The following is a 24,254-nucleotide window of genomic DNA, read 5'->3' on the forward strand; positions in this document are numbered from 1 at the left end:
GTGTAAAAAGAACTTAAATTTAACTGAAGCTCAGTATATTCCAAATTATATCTTACACAAACATATAATAATAATAATCCATCTTTTAAAGCATAATTTGGATCTTACATTAAAATCTTTTACATTTTAGGAAGGTGGCATGATCCCATTTGAGGTTCAGTGCATGGCATCAGATGGAAAATTCCTGATGTATAGCACCATCTAGCGGCTGAAGCGAGCATCACTCTCGGATGAGAGAGAGAGAGAGAGAGAGAGAGAGAGAGAGAGAGAGAGAGAGAGAGAGAGAGAGAGAGAGAGAGAGAGAGAGACTGTCACACGGGGAGAAACCGAGCAGCTTGAGCGCTTCACTATGGACCAGCACGGCTGCTGCGCTCTCTGACCGATCGCCTTCACCTTATTTTGCCTGGACAACTCTCCAAACACACAGGTAGGCAAACACGACACACACAGACAGCATTTGATGCGGCTTCACACGCGTTCATGACGGCACTGTAATGAGGAATAGCGCAGATCACCTTGGCTATCATGGATACTGGTGCGTTGAGGCGCTCCTTCTACAGCCTATGGGAGAAACGAGTCCCCGTGGATGTGGGATGATGATGATGGCAGGAGTGTGTGCTCAGCAACAATGCCATAATTTAGGATCCGTTAAATGTGTGGACGGGTCATTAGTGTGGATGACGAGATGCTCGTGGGGAGTAGATGGGAGTGAGGCGTTTGCTGACGAATTTTACGCGTTGGATACTATGGTTTTCCGTATATGCAGACATGTTGTGGAGACTGTCATTTACGCAAAGCTTTGGTGATAGAATGATGTGCTTATTGTGAGTACATTTAAAGCTGTAATAAAGGGCGGCGCGTGTGTTGCGCACCTGAGAGGGTTAAAGCTGGAGAGATGCTGAAGTGGGTTATTCGAGCTATAGTCATTCTGAACATGCGTGAAGTTATTAGTGCAACTCTGTTGCTGAATATATTAAAACATTTAACAGAAACTGGATACAAAGACAAGGGCTGTACAGTATTTAAAAACAAATAAATAATGCCATTGCACATGTTTTAAGGTGAACATATTTCAATTTAATTAAATTCTTTATTTCTATAGCGCTTTTCAAAATGTAGATTGTGTCAAAGCAGCTTAAAATAGATGAAGTTCTAGTAAATTGAACTGGCTTTAGTACAGTTTTCACAGTTTAAGTTCAGTTTAGTTTACTTCAGTGTAATGTAAATGTGTATTTTAACCCTGGTGTATCCTTACGAATGTTTTTGCATTTTCATTTGACTTTTTAATTGGTCTTTATGACACAGCATGCATTTGAGTAAAACGTGTGTGTTTTATTCAAATGTTAATATCTTACCCTTACTGTACTTCCCAGATGAATAGTAACTTATAGTAAATACTATAGTGCTTCCTAACCATACTTAAGTGAAATACTTGAATTATTCAGTTGTGGTACAACAGCTAAAGTAATATAAATAAATTATCCAATACTGTCTCAAGTTTTCTGTGCTATATTATACTGCAATGCACCATCACTTGTAGCAAAAACTACAGTATACTACATACACTTTAAAAAATGGCCGTGATTTTAACGGTAAAAAACTGTAAAAATGCAACAGTACAAATCCGTAACCTGGTTAACGGTATGTTTCCTTAATTTATACGGCGAATAACCGTAAATTGCCTTTCCCAGAATTCCCTGTATGGCACTTTATGCTTTTTGTTGACATCACTATGGATCTTTTTAGTTGTTTCTCCATCAGTGATGTACATTAGAGATTTATGTTACATCTAATGTTGATAATGTTTATGTATGAATGTTTCCCATTGATGGGTTGCAGCTGGCAGGGCATCCGCTGCGTAAAACATATACTGGATAAGTTGGCGGTTCGTTCCACTGTGGCAACCCCAGATTATTAAAGAGACTACGCCGAAAAGAAAATGAATGAATGAATGAAGTTAGTTATATCGTTATCACAACACTAACAACATTACAAATTGCAAATTTTTTAGGATCGTGCAATCTTTATAACTTATAACCCTTTGACAGACTTCTAGCTAATACAGACGATGAAGCATATTTAAAAAATGTAGTTTTACAAAATGCCACTTTTTTTAAATAAACAGTTGGAATTCATTAAAAGGATTCACATTTTTTGTTAAAAACTATGGTGGTTGACAGAGCTCAAACATGCTAAGTTAAGAAAACACATGCAAATAGAAAAACTCTAACAAACTTAGAAAACATCTTCATCAATTTAACAACATATGCGAATACTCACAACACATGCAATTACAAATAGTGCAGATCACATCAGAACTGTGTCAGGGGACACAAAAAATTGCTGAACTCTGCTGCTTCCTGTTTAGAATCACATGTGTTTTTTTCAACATAGGCTCATTCTGGAAAAGTAGCCCTGTATACATTTCTGGAGATCGCGAAATATGTAGCCAGAAGTCCGTATGGCTGCATTTTGTCTGTAAAACGAATGCTACCGTGTGGTATGACGCTGTTTCATTTCGCACTTGCCAGCTGACCGATTACCTCCATATGGATGACTTTCCCGCTGTTACCAGTTTGTCCAGTGGCTCACCACGTACGTTGGTGGACTTGAGACGCAGAGAGGAGTTAACCGTGACGACGAAGAGGTTCGAGTCCAGCAAAAAACTGTTCCAGAAAGCGTGTAAGACAAAAACAAAAGCTAAAAAAATAAAAAATAAACAAGTAAATAACAGGGTGAGAATGTGGTAAAATCAGAGGGCTTTTCTTTTTCTGGATTGCTTTTGAAAACACTTTCGGTTGGGGTTAGGGAAGAGAATGGATGCGGAGATCGATCGGTCAGTGTCGACAGCGGCCTGTGGTGTATTTACTTGAGAACAGCAGGCACGAATGCCACTCGCGAGAGAAATCTGAGATGTCAAAAAGCATCCAGAGCGGCCTCTGGGGGATTTGCAATTACAAAATCTGCAACAAAACTCTCCTGGGACGTATTTGGTGCTCTCCAGAAATGTATATAGGGGTACGTTTTCAGAATGAGCTTGGGTTGTTTTTTTATTTTAATGTCCTAGTCATAATCTAAGTATGCTAACATGCCATTAAAGTAACATTTCAATTTTTTAATCGCATTAATAGCACATTTCATCAGATTATTAGGGCTAAAACAATAAGATACTGTACAAACAGATCTCTGGCAACACCTGTGACTCTAAACAGGAAGCAGCTAGGTTCGTCACCTTTTCATGCCCCAATACATTTCCATTGTGGTCTGCACTATTTGCAGTGCATTTCTATATTTGCATGTGTTGTAAAAAATTGTGGGCATGTTGTCAAAATGATGAAGATATCTTCTCAATTTGTTGGTGTTCGTCTATTTGCATGTGCATTCTTAACTTCAGCGCATTTGAGTTCTCTCAGCCACCGTAGGAAATGCTGTTGTGTAAATGTCCTGCAGTGTGGATAAAGGGAGTGTGGATGCACTTAAAGACATGCTCACCAGTAAAGGTGCATGTTGTTACAGCATATAATGTATTTTTTCACTTTAAAAGTGTATTACAGATTGGAATTGTATTATAAACATATTTGGCTGGGTGTGTTTTATTTACATTCATCAAATGTGACACTCTAATGAGGCAAAAATGAGAAAAAGCAGGCCCAGAACTAGACTGAGATGCATTTAGATTCTTACTTAAAGGGAAAGGTCATCTAATAATGTAAATGCTGTCATCATTTACTCACCATTTACTTGTTTCAAGTATTACTTCTGATTAAAAAAATAGAAGATATTTTGAAAAATGCTGGAAACCTGTAACCATCAACGTACATAGCATTTGTTTTTCCTACTATGGAAGTCAATGGATACAGGTTTTCAGCTTAAAATATTTTCATTTGTGTTCAACAGAAAACTCATAAAGGTTAGAAATCAACTGAGTGAGAGTAAATAATGAGTCAATTTTTGGGTGAACTATCCCTTTAATGCCACAACCCTGATTTTACTATTCAAATCTGCTCTTTGATTTGATTTGATTTAACCAAATATGTTCTTATCTCCTGCTTGTTTTGGACTGTACTTTCTTGGGCTGCACAATAGGTTGTTGCAGCATCGATATTGCAATGTGTGTATCCGCAATCGTCACATCAAAAGATATGCAGCATTGAGTTGGGATTGTAGTTGACCAGAAACCACAGGCCAAAACACATGAGATTTATAAAGTCAGAATTTAACTACAATAGAGTGAAAGTTTATCATCTGCATGTGTTTGTTAGGCCTGCGACTGTGTGAGCATTTTAAGAGAGTTTAAAGCATCCAGGCACAGGAAATTGTACCGTTTGTAACTTTAATTGGATTAATTTTAATATAATAAGGATTAAAGGTGTACTAACATCTGAATGAATTAGTGGACTCTTTCAAAATAATGAAGAAAGAAATAAACACACATGATCTGCATTAAACTAGCACTTTTATTATGACTTGATTACTTGATTCATTACTTGATTCATCATTACTTGATTATTACTTTTTAATCACACATTTATGCCATGCTTTTAGTCCTGAAAGCATCTACACAGATAACATCACAATTCATTTCCAGGCAGAATGGTGGAAATGCCTGAGCTGCTTTAGGATTATCACTATTTTGAAACATATACACATTTACATGTCACCATGCATTGTAAAACTGTAAAAACATACAGTTAAAAAGGCAGCTATGGAATTTAATCATTATAAATAAGGTAGGAACATAAAATAAATGTTTTAATTTGAAAGTAAATAACCGTATTACATTTTTTTGTTTTGCCATACACTAATATTTTGAAGTATAAACATCTACACAACTTAACTTTGTTATGTAGACAAAAACAGAACCATAAGCTTGTGTGGATGAGTAAGTCATCTGATGAACTAATGATCGTCATAATCATCTTTTTCCACAAACAGAGAAACATACTAATATATAGAAGACTCTCAGTGTCATTCGTGCAGCTACAAAACACCATCATGGTAACAGACATATAATGAAAACAATCCAGTAAACATTATTTATCAACATTACAACAGATGGTACATAGAACCATAGTAATGTCGACAAAACAACATAAAAAAGTGTCATGGAGGGAATTCTGGCAAAGTGAATATATGTTTGCGGCTTACTGTTAAACAGGTAATGGATTTTTACTGTAGCATTTTTACATTTTTAGACATTTTTTACAGTGTGCTTAATACCTTTGATTTTTAAACAGTGCACACAATGGGGCTCACCATTTGTTGTTAATTAACATGTTAGCTAACAAACATGTACTAACCCAGGCTTATTACGGACACGTACCCAGTTCTACATTTCTGGGGACAGTATAATACGTAACCGGAGGTACAGTATGTCTGCTCGCAGTTCTTGCGCATCCTGTTCTTGCGTAAATCCACCAGAGGCTTCAATATACACTTCACCCACCAACCCACCCTCTACCTTAAACCCAAGCGATAGTGTTTTAAAAAGTAATCCAGAAAAAGAAAAGTTTCTGCGACAGCGTGATTTCACCACGTTTTCCACCTGTTGTTTATTTATGTGTTTATTTTTGCTTTTGTTTTACCTGGGGTCTGTTCTTCATACATGGACTACTCAATTTGCTGGATTTGGTTATTGACGATTTGACACAATCCAGGATTATTTCGTTCTTCAAAACTCATCTAAGAGTTGTTGTCATAGTAACAGTTCTGGTAGCTCAAACCTGCTCGGGAGCAGGCTTATTTGATATAAACAGGATTAGATCGGCTCATTTCAAGCAAAGGTTATGCTGAAAGTATGCACCGAATTCTGACATTTACTTACAGTACTAACCTATAGATTATATGGTAAAAAGTGGTAAAAATATAAAATAGTTTATTTATACACATTTATAATTTATAACAATTAATAATATTTTATATTAAATAATTAATATTTATGTTTATATACATATAAGTTAGGGTGACGTAGTGGCGCAGTAGGTAGTGCTGTCGCCTCACAGCAAGAAGGTGGTTGGTTCGAGCCTCGGCTGGGTCAGTTGGCATTTCTGTGTGGAGTTTGCATGTTCTCCCTGCGTTTGCGTGGGTTTCCTCCGGGTGCTCTGGTTTCCCCCACAGTCCAAAGACATGCGGTACAGGTGAATTGGGTAGGTTAAATTGCCCATAGTGTATGAATGTGTGCGAATGAGTGTGTATGGGTTTCCCAGCGTTGGGTTGTGGCTGAAAGGGCATCCGCTGAGTAAAACATTTGCTGGATAAGTTGGCGGTTAATTCCGCTGTGGCATTAATTCATTCCAAACTAACTATTAATTCAGGTGTCAGTACACTATTAATCATGGACCCATATTTTAAAGAGTCACCTTAATTTTCTTGAATTATAGATGTGATAAAGACCTTGGGGTTTTATTGAATATTCAGTTTCTTTATCTGAATACTTTCACACTGCCCAGAAAACCATAAAGTACTGTTTATTTCACTTTAATATTTGTCCCATTGTTTTTATTTATGACTAGTTTGTTTATTTTATATACAGTTGAGGTCAGAACTATTAGCTCTCCTGAATTATTAGCCCCCCTGTATATAATATTACAGGGAAAATAAACATCTCGATTTTCCAATATCATGCAGCTCTTCTTTCCTTAAACAGAGCTAATGAATTTTAGCATTTTAGCTAACACAAAGCGGTGACTTCAAGCCTTGCGTTTTCTTCAGTCTTGTGTTCGATCTTTGCAGATGTGCCCGCGACATTGTTTCTCTTGCCCACACACATCTCCAAATATAGATCCATACATCTACCAACAGGACCTCGCAGATCATGTTAAATAGGCTGAAAATTACAGATACTCCCAGAAGATGTGGAGTTCGTCAGATCCGTTCTTATGTCTATGTCAGTGCTGCTGTGGCATTATAGCTTCATAAAGTGCTGTAAGGCAGCAGTTCTCAAGTAGGGAGGCGAGACAGAAATGGGTCACAGGTCTTTTCTGATATGATAGTTTCTGATTTGACAACAGGGGAAAAAAAACAAGGCCAAATGCTTGATGGATAGACTCATGGTCTAAAATTAACACTCGTCAAATGCCAACCGCAAAGATCAGCATTTGCGAGCAAATAAACAGTGTTCCTTGGGAGTTGGCCGATTATTTTTCATTTGTTTTCAAGAGTTCACACTTAGCTGACAAGGTAGGCCAACTGGGCAAAAAAGGGGATGTCTCTCAGATACTTTTATAAGCTGTCATTTATTCATCCTTATTATAGTCAAGGTCTTGGTCTCCTTTTCGTCTACTGTTTATCCTCATAGCATCCATGTGGGATAAAAGAGCAGCATCTTAACTCTGTCTTTCGTGAAACGCAGTTTCGTGAAACGGAGTTGCTACTTAATGTTTAGTAAACATAGTAAGTCCTAATGTTTAGGACTTATTCAAATTAGCGCCGCTGTGCAAAAAAACATTATGAAAGCATGCTACACCTCCGACTGTGTTTAGTATTCTTTTTCTAATAATGCACAGAGTTTTGAGGTAGGAGACTATTTCATTTGTCATTCACTGACAGTCTGACAGGCTCATGCAGTTCATCAAACTTCATCTTTTAAAGTCTAAATCGAAGCGTAATAAAACAGTCTCCTCATAAAGCCAGTGTATCAGTGCACTGCTACATTGAAAACATATGATTCGATTGGCGCATTCTGATTAGTTCTTGGTAGATAGCGGCTTTTGCTGTCAAAGGTAGGTGGCGTTTAGAGGCTTTGTTGACATGGCAAGGTTGACATTTGCATGGAATTGCATGAGCAATTCCATGCAAATGCCAACCTTGCCATGAAAATAATTAAGTTTTCGCCAAAATAGCAAAACCGTTTCTGTGTTTTTTTTTTGCAAGCATTTCACAGTGCTTTAAAAATACTTGTTAATGTAAAAATGTCTCTGTTAATGTTCTCAAACAATTATATTTGGTTTACCAAAATCACACAAGGGCGATTCGGTGGTGCAGTGGGTAGCACAATCGCCTCACAGCAAGAAGGTCACTGGTTTGATCCTTGGCTGGGTCAGTTGGCATTTCTTTGTGGAGTTTGCATGTTCTCCCTGTGTTTGCGTGGGTTTCCTCTGGGTGCTCCGGTTTCCCCCACAAGTCCAAGACATGTGCTATAGGTGAATCGGGTAAGCTAAATTGTATGTAGTTTATGTGTGTGAATGAGTGGGTGGATGGATGAATGGATGTTTCCCAGTGATGGGTTGCAGCTGGAAGGGCATTCACTGTGTAAAAACATATGCTGGATAAGTTGGCGGTTCATTCCGCTGTGGCGACCCCAGATTAATAATGGGACTAAGCCGACAAGAAAATGAATAAATGAATGAAAATCACACAAGTGCCAATTTCACATCTGTCACCTCCATAATGGAGGGGTGTCACATCCCAGCCTGATCTCACGAGAAAACATAAGTATTTTACGTTTTGAGTTCAGTCGTATGAAATTGTACGATTTTAAAAGGGAGGCGTGGCACCAAACCCCACCCCTAAACCCAACCGTCATTGGGGGATGAGCAAATCGTACTAAAATGTACGAATTAGATCATACGAATTCATACAAATTTGCCACTTAATCAAAAAGTTACGAATTTGCCATGAGATTGTGTTGCACATCCATAACGACACTTTTTCCTCATAAATGCAACAAATGTCAAATAACATAAAATCTATCTTTTTTTTTGTTCTATAGTGAGGCAACTCTTATCCCTTTGCTTAGTGTTTCTCTTTTTGGTTGTGCAGTTTAATTCACAGAATTTCTACAAGTATGCTGTATACTGTAAATTTGCTGACTTTTTTAGTCACATCCATAATGCATGTGTATTTTCCTCATTTAAAATCTGAAAAATGTTTACAGATTGAAATGTTTCTGCTCTTATAACTCTGTGGTCAGTTCTTTTGGAAAATATAAACAGATGTTTCAATATAATGTTAACATATACTTTCTCTATGAATTTATGTTTTGAGATTTTACTGCAAATGTCACATCCATAACGCTGGAATTACATATATATATGTGCTACTAAACTTGATTGTTTAATTAGATAATGCAAATTGTTTTGCAACCAGGTCATTTACCAATTTAGCAGGCATTACAATGTCAATATCAGATATTTATGGTGTAAACATGTGCGTATACTAATTAAATTAAATAAATAGTTTTGAGTGTGATGGCTTACATGATGAAAAATGATTGAGAAGTTGTGAAGTGTTTGACAGTTTAAATGAGAATCGACTCAACAGTTTTGGTCAACAAGCCATATGTAATTAGTTTTTGTCCAAACTACAGACAATTGTACTTACCGTTTGCACATATGTCTCAAAGCATGTGCAATTTGCTTAAATCAATGAGAAATTCCACTCTGAAGTGAATAAGAAGCTAATTGTTCAGAGATCTAAACTTATTGTTTTAAAAATATGAGACAAAGAAATTGAGAAAAACTGTAATACACAGTCTCCTAATTATAAAGTTTTATTTTTCATAATTCTATTTAAATTTGCATTAGGGCTGTACAATTAATCAAAAATTCAGTTTCGATTTCGATTTTGGCTTCTAACGATTATGAAAAAGCGTTAATCGAGATAAACGTATATTGCATCATATACCGCCCCCTTTCCAGTTGTACACATTTGTTGCTCTGTAAAGCTCAGTTTGACGTGAAAATTACTAACAGCATGTACTTTAATGTAACGTTTGCAGCTCCGGATGCGCATCATTCGCTGATGTACACTCTAATCATTCATGTTTTAAAAGCGCAAACAAGACCGCATGCTTCTGTGAGTGTGCGCGCTGAGCCTCAGAGACGAGCAGAGCATGCACATCTAAAGTCATCTTAACGTGAGTGCTTTAATGGTCAAATAGGTGTCAAAACGCGATGTTTAGTGATTATTCATATTAACTCTCATTTGGGTAATAAACAAAGGAATTGAGAATCAAAAGACATGTAAAAAAGAATCCATTAAACAGAACCGAACTGCTCTTAAAGTGACAGTGCACAATATTCCTGCTGCTCACTGTTTATATCATTAATCAAACAACCAAAGGAGAAAATCACTCACTGCTCTTGACTGAAGGACTTTTATAGCTATAATTCAAGAGTTCACACTTAGCTGATAATCAATAAAGCGTATCTGGCATGCTGTCTCGGGAGAGCCCGGGGCTCCCTCCCGTTAGAAGGGCGAGAGGGGAGTTCGAGCTCAGGTAGGTCTTAAGAACCCCCCTGCTTGTCGCTGCGTGAGAAGTGTAAACTAAGGTTGTTTTAGGTGATAATTTGGTTTAGTCGATTGGCTATGGTTTGTTTTTGGATGGTGGGAGGAAACCGGGGAACCCGGAAACACCAACACAGAAACACCAACCAGCGCGATAAGAGGTTGGACCAGCGGAGTTCTTGCTGTGAGGAAACAGTGCTAGCCACTGGGCCACCATGTCGCCCTACCGGAAAAGAGGGGAAGAGGTGGTTGTGGGTGGGAAGCTAGGAAGCTTCAAGATGAAGATAACTGGAGTGAAAAACTTATTTATAATACTTCCGTAATCATCTAATGGGTCAGATTACGGAGCTAATGAGGAACCAGCAGTGTTGATCATAAGCACATGATCTTCTCGAAATTAGTTTATGAATAAACCACACTTAAAGTTTCTTACAGTGAAGATGCTTAAGCAGAGTTTGTTTCATATTTTTATTAGCCCTCCTGAATTATTAGCGACCCTTTTCCCAAATTTCTGGAAATTAATGGAAAGAAGATTTTTCAACACATTTCTAGACATAATAACTCATTTCTAATAAATGATTTCTTTTATCTTTGCTATGATCACAGTAAATATCTTACTAGATATTTTTCAAAATACAAGCATTCAGATTAAAGTGTGATTCTGTCACGATCACCAGCGATCATAACTCCCAGATCGCTGGATCTCACACACAAACACACATGGACTACAATTCCGCCATTAATGGACTACATATTCAGTCATGCCACACACATACACACACCTGCTCCCAGTCTCTACTGATTACACTCGCATCACCTGAGGATCGTCAAGGACTGATTACAAACACCATTTAAGCAGCGCGCACACTCATTTACATGGCTGAGTCTTGTTATCAGTATAGTGACATTTCAACGCCTTCTCCTAGTGTTGCTTTCCTGTGTTTTGACCCTAGTCTCGTTTATACTTTTGTCCCTGTTCGCCGCCTGCCTTCCGACCTCTCGCCTGTGTTTATACTACGATTCCGGACTGCCTTTATACATCTGTTTGCACCTGTGTTGACTATTGCTTGCCTGACTTCATATAAACCTGCAAGTGGATCCTAGCCTCAGTTGTCTGTGTCACTCCCCGTGTTACAGATTCAAAGGCTTAATTAGGGTAGTCATTGTTTAACAGTAAAGTTTCTTCTGCAGACAATCAAAAATATATATATTGCTTAAGGGGGCTAATATTGAGCTATTACAATAGGTTTCAAAGTAATTTTGCTTTTATTCTAGCCAAAATTAAACAAATAAGACTTTCTCCAGAAGAAAAAATATTACAGGAAATACTGTGAAAAATTCCTAGCTATGTTAAACATAATATGGGAAATATTTATATATATAAAAAAATAATTCACAGGAGGGTGAATAATTTTGACTTCAACTGTAATTGTTTTGAATAACTGTGATTACAATTATGACCAAAATAATTATGATTATGATTTTTTTCAATAATCGAGCAGCCCTGCTTTGCATCACAAGTAGCTTTTCAGTTTTGTGGCCATGAGAAAACACTCCTGCCTGCTATAAAATAAAGAGAAAAAGCAAGCTTCAGGCATTTGCGTATTCCGGTTTTAATGAACTGAACCTGTGTCAAAACGTGACCCCAAAACCAAGGTACATCCCGAACTGTGACTTCTGTGTGCCACTACACCTGCAGCTTTAATGCATAAATTAGTATTTTTAATCAGAACCTGTTAAAAAAAACATTGCTCCAGAACCTTATGTTTCATAGATTTGACCACTGCTGAATAATAACACGGTAATCACGCAGGAAAAAAAAAGAGTTTAAATCCTTCAGTTTTAGAAAGGGTGGGTTGTGTTGAGTCTTGAGTCATGGATGTATCACACAGCTGCAGTACACACACACACACACACACACACACACAGCAAACATCTTCAGCATCTTCTGCTGGAGTCAGATGTAATTAGGCCTCATCTGTTAGCTGGAGAAATGCTCCTCGTTTTAGAGCTTAAAGTAGGCCAGGAATACCTGCAAATGTGCTAGCGCTCAGACGGGTCAAACTCATGCCGTAATGAGGAATCACATGAAGAAGAACTGCAGCTCAAAGTTAAAAACAGATGCAGGCTGACGTATATATATTGAATGCGTGACGTTTGAAATGTGTCAGCGGTGTATTAATTTTGCAGTATATACTACAGTGCAGTATACAGTTGAAGTCAGAATTATTAGCCCCCCTGAATTATGAGCCCCCCTGTTTATTTTTTTCCCCATTTTCTATTTAACGGCGAGCAGATTTCTTCAACACATTTCTAATCATGATAGTTTTAATAAGTCATTTCTAATAACTGATTATTTTATCTTTGCCATGATGACAGTAAATTATATTTTACTAGATATTTTTCAAAACACATCTATACAGCTTAACTAGGTTAATTAGGTTAACTAGGCAGGTTAGGGTAATTAGGCAAATTTATTGTATAACGATGGTTTGTTCTGTAGACTATCAAAAAAAAATTAGCTTAAGGGGGCAAAAAATTTAAAACTGCTTTTATTCTAGCCGAAATAAAACAAATAAAACTTTCTCCTGAAGAAAGTCCAGCTAACTCTATCAAACCTCTTCAGCTGCTTCAGAACGCAGCAGCACGAATGGTCTTTAATGAACCTTTACACACCTGAAACACACCTGAAACTTGCCTATAGCACTTATTCATTGCTGCTCTTATAGTTGTGTAAATTGCTTCCTTGTCCTCATTTGTAAGTTGCTTTGGATAAAAGCGTCTGCTAAATGACTAAACGTAAATGTAAATGTAAATGAAAATTTTTTTATCAGACATACTGGGAAAATGTCCTTGCTCTGTTAAACATCATGTGGGAAATATTTAAAAAAGAAAAAAAAAATCAAAGGGGGGGCTAATAATTCTGACTTCAGCTGTATATGTTTGTGAGGCTTGCATACTGAATATGATTTTTATACATATATTTCCTTTATTTTCCAAAAAAAAAAAGACCAAAAAAATCACATTATTAATTTAAAAAACGTGTTAGGAGTTATATGCAGTATGCTATGAATAGGTCAATATTCATTCATTTTCTTTTCAGCTTAGTCCCTTTATTAATCCGGGGTCACCACAGCAGACTGAACCGCCAACTTATCCAGCACATGTTTTACAGAGCGGATGCCCTTCCAGCTGCAACCCATCTCTGGGCAACATCCATACACTCTTGCATTCAAACACATACACTACGGACAATTTAGCCAACCCAATTCACCTGTACCGCATGTCTGTGGGGGAAACCGGAGCACCCGGAGGAAACCCATGCGAACACGGGAAGAACATGCTAATTCCACACAGAAACGCCAGGCGACAGCACTACCTACTGTGCTTCACCACAGATCAAAATATGAAATATTTACACTATTTATGTGTAAATAGTTATGGTAAATTTATTTTTGGTTGTGAAAAGTACCGAAAGACTGATTGTTTCAAGCCTAATCCATAAAATCTTTTTTCTTCCACAGAATAAAACTAATGAAAAAAAAATGGTCACATTTACAATGTTTTTTTAATGCCACACTTTACTTCTTGCTGTTCTGAGTGTGTATTTTTCAGTTCTGATATTTTGTTCTATGAATTGCTATAATAAAAATTAGGGTTGCACGATGTCGACCAATTTGGCATTGTACGATGTCTAATGTGAAACATTGCGATGGACGATGACATCATCGTCATAGGCATCGGTGAATTAATTATTTATGAATAATTAATTAATTGATAACGAATTAATTATTTGTAGCCTATCGTTTCAACTACCTGACTCGCGTGGTCTTAGTTTTATCCATAACCAAATCATAAATAAATAAAGATAAGTTACAGACAAATTACCACCTGTCAATCACTTTTTCTGTGGGACTCTGGCATGAATAGGCAGAGTGATCTGTGTCGTTATAACATGGTTGGTAAAAAAGCTGCACAACTAACATTAGGAACCAACCAACAGTATCTGAGGTTTCACTAAAATGACTAAGTACAAGCGTGAAAGCGAATGATTGAAGCAGTGTACTGACGCTGTGACACGTTACCTTAGATAGAGACGAGATGAATTAAATATCACACCACATCCTTGATAAACTGTCCGACGTGCGCTGCTCAAAGCATCCGCTGAGCTGGAGCTCAGACAAGCGCATGACAGTGTCTGTGTGTTTGTGTGGTCATGTGATCTGTGTTTTCAGCAAGTGGTACTCTTATAGTGTGGACGGAGGGCTGTTCAGAAATGCTATATGAAATGCCAGTGTGGACGTGGATCATTTTAGTTCTAAAATGCCATTTTAAAGCTGAGCTGTATTAGTGTATACGGGTATACAGTGTGGATTTTTCGCGAGCAGGTTTGCGAAAGGGAGCGGGGCGGAGGATCGCGATGCCGGCTCAGCATCATGACTGCTATCGGCCATTGCCGATGGACGATGGCATCATCTATCGAACCTACCCTAATAAAAAACATTTAAAAGTATAAAAATATACATATAACACTTGAATTACGAGATATAAACAAAAAATAAATAAAGAAAGAAAACTAAAAATTCTGGAAAAATTTTGGAATAAAAAAAATGCATTAAAATTTAAATAGTTTTTTTCTGTTGAAAAAATGTATGAACTGAATTATTATAACTGGAAATTTGATTAAAAAAGCAAAGATTTTAAGATTGTTTGATGGGTGACACAATGGCTCAGTGGTTAGCATGGCATCCGCTGCGAAAAACATGTGCTGGCCAAGTTGGCAGTTCATTCTGCTGTGGCGACCCCTGATTAATGAAGGGACTAAGCCGAAAAGAAAATGAATAAATGAATGAATTGTTAGATGGGTGACACAGTGGCTCAGTGGTTAGCCCTGTCGCCTGACAGCAAGAAGGTCGCTAGTTCAAGCCCCCGCTGACTCTGTTGGCGTTTATGTGTGGAGTTTGCATGTTCTTCCCGTGTCCGCTTGGGTTTTCTCCAGGTGCTCCAGTTTCCCCCACAGTCCAAAGACATGCGCTATAGGTGAATTGAATAAACTAAACTGGTCATAGTGTATAAGTGTGTGTGTGGATGTGTATGTATGGATGTTTTCAGTACTGGGTTGCAGCTGGATGGGCATCCACTGTGTAAAACATATGCTGGATAAGTTAATAATAATAATATAATGATAATAAATTTGATTTATAATGTGCTTTCTCAAACCCAAAGCACTTATAAAACAGTAAAAAACATCAAAGCACAATAAAACAATAAAGATACAGTGAAAATAAATAAAGATCTCACAAATTAAAAACAGTCCAAAGAAGTTGAGTTTTAAATAGCTTCTTAAAACAGTCCAGAGATCCAGCATTCCTAATGTTTGTAGAAAGAGCTTTTCATAGTTTGGGTGAACGGTAAGAGAATGCCCTAGCTCATGGTGCTGAGTTTACAATGAGGCTGAAACAGTGTAAGACCCGAAGCAGAGAGTAAACAGTGAGAGGCAGAAGAAATGGATGTCAAATCACAAATGCAAGGAGCAGAACCATGAACCGCTTTATAAGTTAAAGTCAATGTCTTAAAATCAATACGTGAAGTTGGCGGTTCATTTCGCTGTGGCGACCCCTGATAAATAAAGGGACTAAGCCGAAGGAAAATAAATGAATGAATGAATTGTTAGATTTTTAAAATAGTTGCAATTACTTGTCTTTTTTGAATACTTTTTTTTAATAAAAAATATATTTTTAATCTGTGATTAAAGCATAAACTGAATTATGAAATAAGCTCATATTTTTGAGATATAAAATGATTAAAAGAAGACACATCATAATAGTGAAATTCATATGACTTTTTCTAGTTTTTACAACTGTCTCACAACTGATTAATTATTAAACTAATCTGTAAACTCCGAATTGTGAGATAAAACCTCACAAAAACACTTTTATCTTTGAACAAAAAGTAGCATGTCCAAAATTATTCATACCCTTTACAACCTGTAACAGTCTATAGAGAATCCAAAACTCTATAACATTACAAATAGTTCGAGCTGTTCTAAAGCATCCTAATTACCATCCTAAAACATCCTACATCCTAATAAACTCAACAGATGGAAACAAAAGCTTCAGCGTAGACCCTTTATTAATCTGGGGTCGCCACAGCGGAACGAACCGCCAACTTATCCAGCATATGTTTTACGCAGCGGATGCAGCTGCAACCTAGTACTGGGAAACATCCATACACACTCATTCACACACTACGGCCAATTTAGCTTATGCCACATGTTTTTGGGCTTGTGGGGGAAACCAGAGCACCCAGAGGAAACCCGCACGAACACGGGGAGAACATGCAAACTGACCCAGCTGGGGCTCGAACCAGCGACCTTCTTGCTGTGAGGCAATTGTGCTACCCACTGCGCCACCGTGCGTCCCCCGAACTTGTTAGGCAGTTAAATTGCACTTTAAGCTGAATATTAGTAAAATATGCAAATTGTAAATTATTACGTATAGCCATCATGACTGTCAAAAGAAATTAGTTATTAATTATTAAATCTGTTACTTTTCCCAGTACTGAGTTGTGGCTGGAAGGGCATCTGCTGTGTAAAACATATGCTGGAATAGTTGGTGGTTCATTCCGCTGTGGCGACCTTTGAAATACAGACTAAGCTGAAGGAAAATAAATGAATGAACTGTTATGTTTAAAAATGTGTTCATGAAAAAGTTAAACAGCACTCTGGAAATATTCTAAAAACTATTTAAGTTTTATGGGATGGCTAAGAATTTTGACTGTATCTTAATGATAAATACTTGACTGGGTAAATTGTGCTAGATGTAAACTTCAGAGAAGAAAGTTTGAATTGTATAATCAAATCAAATCAAAATCAACTCACTTTTATTGTCACATCATCAGCAGCACGTGTGCTATGATGAGTGAAAAGCTTAGATGCTGGCTCCAGACAGTGCTAAATACAGACAGTGCAACATACTACAACATACAACAACAAACTCCCCCCAAAAAACAGGACAATGTAAAATTGACAATGTTGACAGCGATATGTACAATGAATAGGTGTACACATAGTTGTAGGCAGTATTGTTGGAAGTATGAATTGGTTAAAGTGCTGTGCATGCTACATATTGATGGTGTGCAGTGAGGGGTATGGAAGAGTTTGTGTAGGGTGTGTTAAGTGTTCATCAGCCTAATAATCTGAGGGAAGAAAATTTTCTTTCAGTCGGCTGGTGCGTGACCGGATGCTGTGGAATCGTTTGCCTGAGGGTAGCAGAGAGAAAAGTCTATGGCTTGGGTGGCTTGGGTGGCTGGAGTCATTGATGATTCCCTTGGCTTTCCTCCTACTACTCATCCAGCAGTTTGCACAATCCTATGTAGGCCTTTGCGATTGCTGCTTGTGCTGTTTCTATACCAGGTGGTGATACAGCCAGTCAGGATGCTCTCCACAGTGCAGGTGTAGAACGAGCGAAGGATGTGGGGGCTCATTCCAAACCTCCTGAGACGCCTGAGGAAGAAGAGGGGTTGTTGTGCCTTCCTCAGCACTGCATCTGTGTGAGCAGTCCATGTTAGATCCTCAGCATAATACAACTGCCTAATTTTATAATAATACAACTGTATAATACAACTGCCCAATTTTAAGAAAAAGAAAAGTTGCAGTTACCTTATTTGTTTATTTATTCTGAGTGGCATGAACAGCAAAAAACAGAATCACAAGACCTGAACTGTGAGATAAAAATGTAGAATCCTGGAGGGTCTGGTTGAAGGGAGGATGTATTATGCGTGTTTTTGGCTGATAGGCTCAAACGGACCCGGTAATGTGTGATGTGTGGCTGCTGGGCTGAGATCACACCTGTTAGCACCATAGCAGAGGCTCAGACAGCCTGAGAACCAGACACTTTAACTGATAGAGCTGCTCACGAGGGTTTAACTTCGCCTATGTGTTGCTTCACACAAAGCGAAGTCGGTTTTGTAATTTGATTTTGTGTTGAGTTTATTCAATTATGAAGTTGGCTTTGCTGTCGGCACGCATAGGATTGTACATTTGATTTCTGCTCTAACAGACCTGGTCTGTTTTAGAGATAACCACGAAGTGCTGAGCTGAAGCTTTGTTTGAGGTCAATGGATTTTTGTACATTTGCATTATGATTGGAGGCATCAGATTGCAGTATCAATTTATTGTTAATGCAAATTTACACCAGTAGTTGTAGACAAATGAACATTAAATTGATTTATTCACTTACAGACAGACAGACAGACGGATGGACTGATGGACAGATAGATAGATAGATAGATAGATAGATAGATAGATAGATAGATAGATAGATAGATAGATAGATAGATAGATAGATAGATAGATGGATGGATGGATGGATGGATGGATGGATGGATGGATGGATGGATGGATGGATGGATGGATGGATGGATGGATGGATGAATGAATGGATCATTAGATAGATAGATAGATAGATAGATAGATAGATAGATAGATAGATAGATAGATAGATAGATAGATAGATAGATAGATAGATAGATAGATAGATAGATAGATAGATAGATAGATAGATAGATGGATGGATGGATGAATGGATCATTAGATAGATAGATAGATAGATAGATAGATAGATAGATAGATAGATAGATAGATAGATAGATAGATAGATAGATAGATAGATAGATAGATAGATAGATAGATAGATAGATAGATAGATGGATGGATGAATGGATCATTAGATAGATAGATAGATAGATAGATAGATAGATAGATAGATAGATAGATAGATAGATAGATAGATAGATAGATAGATAGATAGATAGATAGATAGATAGATAGATAGATAGATAGATAGATAGATAGATAGATAGATAGATCCTCCTTGATCCTCCTTGTAGATCCTCTTCAGTTCTGTCTGGTTGGATGGTAAACGTTGGTGGACAGCCATTTTTAGGTCTCTCCAGAGAGGCTCAATTGCATTTAAGTCAGGGCTCTGGCTGGGCCATTTAAAAACAGTCACAAAGTTGTTGTGAAGTCACTCCTTCGTTATTTTAGCTTTGTGCTTAGGGAAGGTTGGAAAGTTAAGCCTAGTGTACACTACAGGATTTTAAGCTTGATTAGAGGCCGATTTGAAAGTTAACGAGTTCGCCGACATATTGGGCTGTGATCGGGAAAAAATCTGCGGCAGTCTTTATGTGTGATCTACTGAACAACACATCGAAGAGGCTCGGTGAAGCATCGCCAACACCTCGCAGACGGAAATCCAATATCTAGCATGCTGATTATTCCAGAGCAGTCGGTCGGCAGAAATGTCTGTGATTGGCCAGAATGGGCATCGATGCACTCGCTTCATTCTACATTAACACAGACACGAGAGTAGGCTGTATTAACAGTGAAACTAGAATTCTGTAATTCTATAAGAATTACCATACAGGTCATTCTGACCGTTCTCATATAAGACGTCATATTGTCAAGTCATATTTACATTCAAAACGTCTGAGATATTAAAATTAAGCTTTGAATGTCTGTCATCATATTTTATTACACCATTACCCTAAAAGTATTATCTTTTTTGGTAATACACCCTATAAATATGTAGTTAAGATACTAGAACACGCAAAGGTCTGGGCCTGGCTTTCATTTATACGTTCAAACAGGAGCTATTTCGCGGCACAGAATATGCTGTTTTGGAATATACAGTTGAAGTCAGAATTATTAGACCACCTGGATTAGTAGCCCCTCTGTTTATTTTTTCCTCAATTTCTGTTTACAGAGAAGATTTTTTTTCAACACATTTCTAAACATAATAGTTTTAATAACTCATTTCCAATAACTGATTTATTTTATCTTTGCCATGATGACAGTAAATCATATTTGACTGGATATTTTTCACTTCTATACAGCTTAAAGTGACATTTAAAGGCTTAAGTAGGTAATAAGATTAACTAGGCAGGTTAGGGTAATTAGGCAAGTTATTGTATAATGATGGTTTGTTCTGTAGACAGTCGAAAAAAAAAGCTTAAAGAGGCTAATAATTTTGACCTTAAAATCTTTCATAAAAAATTAAAAACTGATTTTATTCTAGCCGAAATAAAACATATAAGACTTTCTCCAGAAGAACAAATATTATCAGACATACTGTGAAAATTTCCTTGCTCTGTTAAACATAATTTGGGAAATATTTAAAGAAGAAAATAAAAAATTTAATAATAATTCTAATAATTCTGACTTCAACTGTATATTATTCTCATTCATTCAGATTCCTATAACATCCTGAGTCTTGTATCGATCGAGTATACAATCTCTTAAACACAAGCATGTCAGTCTTGGTCACTAAACAGAGGTGATTAACCACTATTCTAAAAAGGCAGGACCCTACTTAGTTTTGAATATTTTTGTGTGGTCTCCATAGATCTGCTATCTACTAAATCAAGACAAAGCTGTTTAATCATACCATGATCATTACTATAAAATCAAGCAGACCAATTTACTAAAACTATTAGTAATTATTAGTAACTATTAGTTTGAATAATCACCATATGATATAAAAAGCATTATAAGTTTAGAGAGGAAGGCCTACCCACATTTAGATTGGTCTCAACAATACTTTATTGTTCTAAATAGAAAACCCATTATTGGCCTTTTACAGTCTAAGTATACTTGAATTAATGCCAATGTGTTAGTCGGAGCTCTAAGAACATCGTATAGCGTGCCACACTGCTCTGTCTATGTTTTAGTGCATTACTAACCTGCACAGGGGCTTGTGGGGTTATGGACTTAACATAATCTACTAGAGATAATAACACGAAATCTGTTTGAATAATTCAAAACATAACAATTTATTAGTCAGGTAAATGTGTATTATGCCAATTAATTCAGTCAAATCATAAACGATCAATACAAGACATCAAATTCTCAAAGATTAATCTAAGATCAAAAGATACTTGATTTCAAAATATATATGGAGCAAGAGAACATACTATGGGCTAATCCAACACAATCTCACGGCAATTCGTAACTTTTTGATTTAGTGGCTAATTCGTATGAATTCCTACGATCTAATTCGTACATTTTCGTACGATTTGCTGATCCCCCAATGACAGTTGGGTTTAGGGGTGGGGTTAGGTGCCATGCCTCCTTTTTAAAATCTTACAATTTTGTATGACTGAACTCGTACAAATTCATACGAATTAGCCAGTAAACTGACAAAATGTAAAATACTTATGTTTTCTTATGAGTTCAGGCTGGCTAATCTGGTTACAGAATCACCCCGAACATCTTGAAACTTTCCCTTAAATAGTCAAACCAAGAATCTCCTTTATGGAGGGGTATGTGTGGAACAACAAAAGGCATTTGCAGTTAGTGACACATTAGATCTGAAGAGTTTCTGCCTATAGACGAATTACCGGTTTGTAAAATTTCAGGATGCACGCACAGCGAGGTTGCAGAAAAAAACAAAACGGAGTGCTAGCATTTACAGTGGGGGAATGACATCCGATGTGGCACAGAGTTTGTTGTTGTCTTAGAAATAAGTTATATTGATTACATATTATCTATATTATTTGTATAATGCTTTCAACGTATTATAACAGCTTGTCACCCAGTGATAAGCACAGATATTCTGCATAATTAACGTTAAAGTGAGCGGCGTTCATCTGACAGGTCCATTTGTGATAGCACCCTCCCAATGGTTATTGGATAAGACGAAATGACCAAGCATCCAGCCCCAAATATACAACTATCTCATTGAAACTCTAAGTGATTTTACAAGAGAAAAGTTAAAGGCCAATAAGTCTTTGGATGCCAAATCCAATTTTGTTCTAATGTGTAATGTGTATGATTCAGCATAGCGTGAACTTACCTGAAATAAAATGAGAACTGCTGAGTCAAGCATTTTTAATTAGGTCCTCACTCCATTCAGCTCCCTTTTAGAAAAAAGGACGAAGGAAAAAAGACGTCTACGGTTGGCATTAAAAGCAGTGTGGTGTACGGTAAAAGTTAAGTTTTCTATTTTGGACAAATTTGGCATCCTACCGCACAACCCGACATGTTTGCTATTGCAACCGGTCTATTTTTGCAACGGGGAACCCGTGTGATGTAGGTTGGTAATTCCTCTATAGGGAACAATTGGCCATTTGAATAGAAGACCCCTAGGTAAAGGCACACCCTTAGCAGTGGTTCAAAAGATACCTGAAGTTATATATCTATTATTTTGATTGTCCATTTCTGAGGGAATGAGACCATTGTATAAGTCACACTGAGACATTTCAAATGATATCAAACATGATAGATACAGTTACTTGGATTGATATAGAACATTCATATTTTGAGATGGCCATTCTGTGTGTTGGATAAAGAGGAGAGTGAGTCAATAGAAGGGATTGCAGGAGATGCTTCAAATGTAAATGAAGGAAAGGAGAGGAGTGAACTTTCCCGCGTTCCCACCTGGTGGGGTGTGTTTTCAGCCCATGCTTGTATTGTCAAAGACATTAAAGTATCTGAGGTATCTCAAATCTTACGAAGATTACGCTATTGTGATATGATCGGGACGCTGACAATGAGGTGCGTATCCAAATGCAGAGTTTATTAGGAGATTGGTCAGGCAAGCAACAGTCAACGCATTGGCAAACAGGTACAGATCATACAAAAGGCATAGTCATAAACAGACAATTGGTCAGTCCCGGCAGAAAACAACAAAACAATAAAACAAGACAAAAGCTTAAACACGGCAAGGCAAGGCAAAGGAAACGCGTCGTAATGTCTCAGTACAGTTTAACAAGACTCAAAGACTTAAAGAACCCCTATTATGGGTTTTTGAAAATGACCTTCCATGTAGTGTGTAATACAGCTTTAAGTGATGTGAAATATCCAGCTAAGGCTTAAATCTGAAAGTAGACAGTGTTTAAATCTATTGATTCATCTATAAAAGAGTCGACTTCAAATGAATCGCCTTGAGTCTTTAGCTGTTTCGGCGTGACATCGATATGAAACTTAAGCCCCGCCCAATTGTTGTGCACGGAAACTTGGAAAAAATTTAAACCCCCGACCCCGCCCACAAACACAGTAGCAAAAAAAAAGAGGAAGACAAACACTGCAGCGGATCCTGGTTGAATCAAGTAATGAAGACGCTGTGCTCAGCTGGATTATTTTGGAAGTTGAGGGTAAAGTTAGTGTTATTTTCTCTACCCAACGATGAAACTGTGAAGAGTCAGTGGTTGAGGTTTATTTTTGCAAAAATACCTCAGCATTATAGTCCCAGCCTTGTGCGTCCGTCAGCCGTTTGTTAGAGGAAGGATCAGAAAAGACTATTGATGTATGGGACTCGGTGGGGTTGGGGGTTCGTATGGGGGTTGGTGGTTGAAATTATGAGACTTTTCTGGGATAAATAACAAAACGGGAGGGTGGCGGGAGATGGCTCTGAAATACGGAAGACTCCTGGAAAAAACAGGTATGTGTTGGCAGGTATGCTCACACATACACTCTGCACTCTGACTACTTCAATATTGTTGATAAGCCGTGGTGGGCATTTTTCTCTGTCTCGCGCTGAATGCAGCCGATGATCGAATCATAAGGGAGTTGCTGGGATAATTATGTAAAAATAAATGCATATTATAAGACAATGAGGGTTTTTTTTGACCTTGCATGCATATCAGACTGTTGTTGGAGACCCCCAAAACCAAAATATGACCCTTTTTAATGTATAATAGAGGCTCTTTAAACAAAACTAGTGTGTGTGTGTCTGTGCTGCGTTTAAAGTCTATGTAATCAGTTATGAACAGCTTCAGCTGTGTGTGTTAGCAATCAGCAGACAACCGGAACAGGTGTGAGTGTGTGGTGCATGACTGGATCTGTAGTCCATGTAACAGCGGATTTGTAGATCTTTAGCGATCTGTGTTTTTACCAGCGATCTGCAAGGATTAGATAGCAGGTGATTGTGACAGCTATATTGATGACAGAGGTCCAGATGTTAAAAGCATTTACATCTGTCATTAACAATATATGGTTCGGCCTGGCCTAGATCAAGTGGCGGGGACTG

At 37.5% G+C, this 24,254-nt stretch overlaps 1 protein-coding gene across 1 annotated transcript in view; it reads left to right on the top strand.

The window, feature by feature from the left end:
• The first annotated feature begins 330 nt into the window (after positions 1-330).
• slc4a3 (solute carrier family 4 member 3) overlaps positions 331-24,254 on the top strand; it is a 203,330-nt gene continuing 179,406 nt past the window's right edge. The window contains exon 1 of the mRNA XM_056465898.1: positions 331-427. The gene's annotated coding sequence lies outside the window, so the exon portion shown is untranslated. The remainder of the gene's footprint in view (positions 428-24,254) is intronic.

Source organism: Danio aesculapii, chromosome 9 (genome assembly GCF_903798145.1).
Source record: "Danio aesculapii chromosome 9, fDanAes4.1, whole genome shotgun sequence".
In the NCBI taxonomy this organism is placed as follows: Eukaryota; Metazoa; Chordata; class Actinopteri; order Cypriniformes; family Danionidae; genus Danio; species Danio aesculapii.